The sequence below is a fragment of the Patiria miniata genome, unplaced genomic scaffold (assembly GCF_015706575.1).
Source record: "Patiria miniata isolate m_02_andy unplaced genomic scaffold, ASM1570657v1 HiC_scaffold_26, whole genome shotgun sequence".
In the NCBI taxonomy this organism is placed as follows: Eukaryota; Metazoa; Echinodermata; class Asteroidea; order Valvatida; family Asterinidae; genus Patiria; species Patiria miniata.
The window spans coordinates 1,158,981-1,166,039 of record NW_024037065.1 but is presented as its reverse complement, the minus strand read 5'-3'; positions in this window follow the sequence as shown (position 1 = coordinate 1,166,039).

The following is a 7,059-nucleotide window of genomic DNA, read 5'->3' as shown; positions in this document are numbered from 1 at the left end:
TTTTTATATTTACTAATTATTTTGGGGGAGGTGTTTCTGTTTTTTAAGTACATGTACGAAGTGTATACATGTAGTTGTTGTTTTTCAATTTATGACTGTTTCAAAGCAATTTTTGGTACTGTATTCTACAAGGACCTTGCCATGTCATTAGTCTTAAGATGCTGGACTAGTTAATATATAATTTTATTTCATATTTTAACAAAGGATAGTTTTTTTGATATTCATGTACAAGCAAAATCCTGCACAAGTGATAAGTATTACAATTATAGTTAAATTTTTGGTACTGTATTCTACATGGACCTTGCCATGTCATTAGTCTTAAGATGCTGGACTAGTTAATATATAATTTTATTTCATATTTTAACAAAGGATAGTTTTTTTGATATTCATGTACATGTACAAGCAAAATTCTGCACAAGTGATAAGTATTACAATTATAGTTCATTTGTTTTTTATTTGTTTATTTAAACAATTCATTTTTTTTTCTTGCTTATACCTTGCCGTGTTATCTCAATGTCCCAAGATACCTGGACAAGTGACTCGTAAATCATTTGGTTAAATATTTTGATGTCAACATTATGATAATTATTTTAGGACTGTTTTCTAAACTTACCTTGCCATGCCGTTTCATGCCCGAGATGCTGTACAGACGAATAATACCTCATTTATTTTCCTTTATGTTTATTTTAACGACCTCAACTCTCTAGGGTATGTGCAAACTTTGATTTAATTTAATGGATCGAGGACTGTGAGGGATGATTAATGATTTTTTGGAGTTATTTTCGGTGTTGTTGACAAATAAATATTCTACATTTAACAATATTGTTTAGAGCTCTTGCTTTCGTGGATAGTCCGAGTCAATTTGTTAAAAAGAATATGCATTACATATGAAACTAGAATTACATGTAGAAAGAGTACCATATCCGGCCATCACTTAGACCTCGTGCACAAAGTCAATGGGCCATGACACAAAGTCAAGGTATTCCCACCCCCCCCCAAAAAAAAAAAACCACGAGAAAGTCAACAAATATTGGGAAGTGGGTTTAAAAGTCTACATAAAAAATGACTTTTTGGTTCCTTGGGCAATTTTTTTCCCTAGAATTTCAACGTTGGAAGATCTTGGATTTTTTTTTCGAGCAGTGAGTGGCAAAACTAGACTGCCGTCGACAATATAGAAATCATCATGCCGGCCGGCTACATCGCCAGCTTCGCGTGGTTCGATCGTTCATGTCATCTCGCTTGCGCAGTGCCGTAACTATAGAAAATGGGAAATGGGTTACGGCCGGCCGGAAGCGTCGGCTTCGTGGTTCGATCTGACATGTCATTGCGCTTGCGCAATTGCAGTGCCGTAACGATAGAAAATGGGAAATGCGTTACGGCTGCCGTAACGATAGCCACTGCGTTTTTATTGACAGCTGAAACTTTGTAGTACAATATGTGCGGAGGTTGTTTCATTTTGATTTTAGGAAACAGTTTTCTTTTATTCATTTTAAGGGAGCCTAGGCCTAGTCCAGTGGCAGTATAGACCCGTGAACGTGGCGGTATAGGCCTACACCGCCACGCATACATCTCATTGCGTAGGATCTGTCATTGATTCCAAAGAAATTTCAGGACTCAAATAGAATTCTATTCCCGACTAGGCCTATGCCATGTTATGTATGCTGGCCGATCGAAAGCTGTTCAATTATGCATGGCGGTTGTAGGTATACCACCACGTTCACGGGTAGTCAAGTATAACGTTACCCTGGCTAGCCTAGGCTAGGCATAGTCCGAGTAACTTGGCCGCACAAATCGCCTTTTTTAACATTTGGACTGGTTTGGCGATAGTAGCGTCCAGGCGCAAACTCGCGTTGAAATCCCTGCGTGTGACACGTCCCAAAAAAATTTAAAAAATTAAAATAACCTTGAACATTTTCAGCCCCCAAATAGCCAGAAAACGACAAGATATGCCGCCTAAGACATGAAAGATATCTGTAGACTTCCCTGATTAAGTGGGTGGTATACTGCCAATGACTTACTATCTGGACATGCTGGACAGAAAGTGGAATTTGCAGCTATATTCCGACAAGTTCTTCTCACGTTCTCACTGCGTGGCGTTCGCGTAAAATGTATTTGAATTGTCAGCTATTGTTGTTATGACCATGTGACCCCGGGGCTCACGTGACGTGTGCATAATCATGATGCTGCTGCGTGCAAAGCGCACAGTGGCTGCCATCGCGCGGCACTTAAAACAGCCGTTTCAAGTGTCGGAATATTGTCGGAATGTAGCTGCAAATTCCACTTCCGTCCAGATGGTAAGTCAACCAGTGTACCACCCACTTAATCAGGGAAGTCTACAGATATCTTAGATGTCTTAGGCTGCATATCTTGTCGTTTTATGGCTATTTGGGGGCTGAAAATGATCAAGGTTATTTTTACTTTTAAAATTTTTTTTTGAGGTGTCACACGCAGGGATTTCAACGCAAGTTTGCGCTTGGACGCTACTATCGCCAAACCAGTCCAAATGTTAAAAAAGTTGATTTGTGCGGCCAAGTTACTCGGACTAGGCTAGGCAAGAGCCTAGGCCTAACATCGTCGTTAGCCTGGGCTTACAAACAATCGTCAGACCCCCTAGCTAGCTACGCGGTCCTTTTTCTACGCATCTACCTTCAATTTGTGTGTGACAACGTGCGTGCATTTGAAAGCGTTACCTGTGCCGATTCTTGATGTACCCTAACGTGGCGCGGCCGGCCCCCATCATAGCGCACTTTGATTTTTCGCCTGTAGCGCCTAGGGCCTATCTAGAGCAAAACTTTTTACTGAAATTTCAAAGAAAGTAAAATTTCATCAAGTTCGAAACACTCCTGTTCAAATCGCGAGTTTATTTACCCGTAACAAATTAAGAAAAACAATTTATTTTGGCGTGATTTTCCAATTTCATTTTCAAGTGAAAAGTGAACCCTTTGAAAATGCCTTGTGACAAACATCTGGCTGGGTATGTCAGAATTTATCAAGTTTACAGAAATTCTTAAATGTTAATTTGGAATTTTTTGAGATTTATTCAAGTGCGCCATGTTAGGGAACACTCTGCCAATTTGTGCCCATTTTTCAGACACCACCTATTTGAATTTCTGATTAAATTTTATGAAACTGAAATTGTTCACAGAGGTTAAATCGCAAGCATTAATAATAATAAGAGGTTTGGCAACTCTACACGAGGAAAGTCGGGTAGGCTTCAGAGTGCGCCCCGTTAGGGAACACGACTATATAGGCCACATGGTAAACTCCCCATGACGTACGTAGACCCTAGACTGTCTGACCGTAGACGTAGGCAAGGTATAGGGCCTAGGGCAGCCTATAGGCTAGCACTTTTGTAGCAGCTACAAAAAGTACAACTTACAAGTACAACTTAAGCATGGCTAGCCTATATCTATGCTGAGTAGGCTATTGACATTCAAGCCGAAAAATATTTCCATTAAAAATTGTTACCCTCTCTTTGTGTTCACAACTGAACTAGCCAAATGCTAGCATGACTCAGGGCCTATATAGTACATTGCCCTGGGCATGCTAGGTCTATTCAAATTAATTAATCGCCATGAATGATGTAGGCCTATTACGTTAGGCCTAAGCTATGCCTATAGTCATGATAGTCATGCTAGCCTAGTACTAGTGGTGGATAGGCTACCCTATTCTATGGCCACACATTTGAGTAGACTCTGTGCTAGAGCCGGCATAGGCCTAGGCCTTCTGCTTTCACAGTCACAGTAAGATAAGGCCTACAGGCTACAGAATTTTTTTGATTTTACATGGATCCGGATATCCATGGGCCTCAAACTCTGCTTGCAGGTTCATACATACACTTGCGTGCTCCGATCGTAGGCCTTTTAAGGACTTTTTTGCGATTTGTTCCGGTTTTTTTTTGGTAAATGTGCGCAGGCGTGGAACCAGGGGGGGGGGGGGTATAAAAAAACAAGGCCGGCCTTGTCAAAAAAAAAATCATAGAAGTTCCTTCAAAATAATCCAATAATGCAAAATAGTCTTCTTGCGGTTTTTCTACCGACCCCATTCTTCACGTAGGCATGCGCAATATAGTACCTGCAGTGAATCAGTATTTCATGGTTCGAAATTTACACTATACCAGCCCAGCTGCGTTTTGCGCGACATCGCCCAGTACGCGCGACGCACACGCCAATGTCCTTATAAGGTAACGAGTTGTGGAGGGGCATTCCATATTATATTCAGAGGGGTGTTTTGTAAAACATGAAGTAAAACCGTTGAACAAAATGGTTGGCAACGTCTACTTTTTGACTTGTTTATATTTTTTGGACCGAAAAGATTTGGGGGTTTTCGACCGAAAAAGTATTTATGAATGGGAATAAATATGTGTTCGGTCAGTGTTTAAGACCGGTGGGAGTCTCGATGGTAATAATTACCCTCGGCTTTGCCTCGGGTAATTATCACCCATCCAGACTCACACCGGTCTTTAACAGATTGTTATAATACCTCCCGAACACACATTTATTCCCTTATTTATGTTGTCTCTGTGTTATATTATGCTAGATTTGTTTCAATGCTGTACCATATCATACTTGTTCTCTGCCTCTTTCCTTTGCAGTTGGCAACACAAACGTCGGGCAGGTTTGATGTGCTGATGTGCTGCGCGCATAGTCTTGAGAGTGTAATATGTAAGACGTCCTTGTTCACGTATAATCTATTGCATACATTTTTTTGTATAACCTATATTTAACAAGCCATAGTTTGATTGTCACTGTGCCAGTAAACTATTTAATTATCAATTACATAAGTTTAGAGGCGTCTTGTCTCTTGAAAAAGTCGAGACATTACCGATGTCGGCAGGCTTTTATCTAAGCCTGTTGACGGGACAGACGTAACCCCAAATTGCGGTTTGGGAACTAACGCAGTGCCTTAATCACATGTTTGTAGATAACTTTAATTGAAGTTTGTGATTACTTTTTTTTCCCCTATTTTTTCCCCCATTGCTGTAGTTAGCTCTTTTTTTTAAGTACATGTAGGTACTGCAATCTGAAATGAACAAGCTGTGTTGGAATTCAGGCTTGTGAAATTTACTCTTTTAAGCTGATTTCTTGTTATAGTGGTTTTGATTTTCCTCTTTTTCTTCACTTTCTGTGTACAAAAGCATCTATAGGAAATATCTTTTCCTCTTTTTTTCCCATTGGTAGTTATATCACATGCCTGTATAGGTTAAGCTATAATTACTACATGTAGCCAGACCTAAATTCTTAGCTGTAGATTTTTATACTTGTATTATCTTCACACAGGCATGTGAAATTTCCTCTTTTAAGCCGATTCTTTTTCTTTTTTTTTAGTGTAATTTTCCTCATTTTTTCGTCATTAATTTTCTGTGTACAAAATTATACGAAATATCATCTTTTCCTCTTTTTCTTGCCTATTTCCTCTTTTCCTTTCTTTCTTTTATTGGTACGTTACTTAAAACTTCAGGGATGGAGGCACCTCAATTTAACTGTTCCATGTGCTGCTATGTCAGTATGTCTTATGGTCAGTTCATCAGGCATGTTGTTAGATGTCACCGCCATGATCCCAATTTCATTGTTTTTTGTAGTGTGAGTAATTGTTTTTATTCCACGAAAAGCTGGGGTGCATTTAAAGCTCACATGTGTCGAAAACATAAGCACATTGATCCTAATGTGTTGGACAACACTGCTGAAGACAGTAATTCCAGTGGTGACGAAAATGAGGATGGTGTACCAATTGTAAATGAGGCGTTACAGATGACTGCAGACGAAGCTACAAGACACCAAAACGCTATGTTTTCTCTGGCCTTAGAGAGTGGACACAATTTAACACATTCTTCTGTGAATGAGGTAATTAAATCAGTTTCTGTACTGATTGATCAGCATGTGGCATCGTTCAAGTCGAGGGCTAAAGATGAACTGAGAGATCGGGGTGTTCCTCTTGACTTCATGGATACAATTCCAGTGGATAATTTCTTGGCTGACATTGATACCCGAAAAAAAGGGATGCCATATATAAGCAAGATTACTTCTATATCCCTCCAAAAAGTGTCACAATAGGACAGAAGTATGTTACCAGTAAGGATAGTTTAGTGAGAAAAGATGTCGTTGGTTATGTCGTGCCCTTTGCTCAAAGTTTAACTAACTTACTGCGCATGGCAGACATTCACAAGCACATTGATAATCCACACACCAGCCCTCCAGATTATATGTTTGACATTTGTGATGGGCTGTGCATGAGGTCCGATCCATTTTTTCACAGAAATCCCAAGGCTCTTCAGGTCGTTTTCCACACAGACGACATAGAAATCGTAAATCCGATTGGATCTCACACCAAGAAACATAAATTGAGCATGTTTTATTATACCTTGGCAAACATACCACCAGAGTGTCGTTCACAACTTCATGCCATACAGCTTTTAGGTGTAGCAAGGAGTAAGGATGTCAAAAAATGCGGACTTAGCGTTTTCCTGAGTGACTTCATCAAAGATGCAACAAGTCTTTCTACAGGAGGTCTTGAGTTGACTGTCAATGGTGCACCTATCAACGTTAAAGGAAAGGTGGTCTTGGCTGCATGTGACACTCCAGCAGCACAGATGCTTGGGGGTTTTAAGGAGGGTGTTGGGTTTGCAAGTAGGGCTTGCAGGAATTGTGAAACTGAACAATTGGAGATGAAGCAGAAGTTCTTGGAAAAGGAATTTGTCCTTAGGGATGAAGCAGAACACAGGAGAAGATGTAATTTGCTTGACGGCAATCTGTCGAAAGCTGCAAGGCGATATTGGAGCAAGCAATGGGGCATCAATGGTAAAAGTTGTCTCCAAGATCTCCCAGATTTCAGGCTGTGTTCAGGTATTGTGCATGACCCGATGCATATCTTTCTGGAAGGTATAATCCCCCATGAGCTGAAGTACATGCTACATAACTTCATCTCAGTTTCAAGGTACTTCACACTGAAGTGGCTGAACTCTAGAATTGCTTCCTTTTCCTATTCTTATCTAGAAGCAGGGGCTAAGCCTGAAGTTCTTGACATGAACCACATAAAAGGAGAGGGAAAACTTAAACAAAC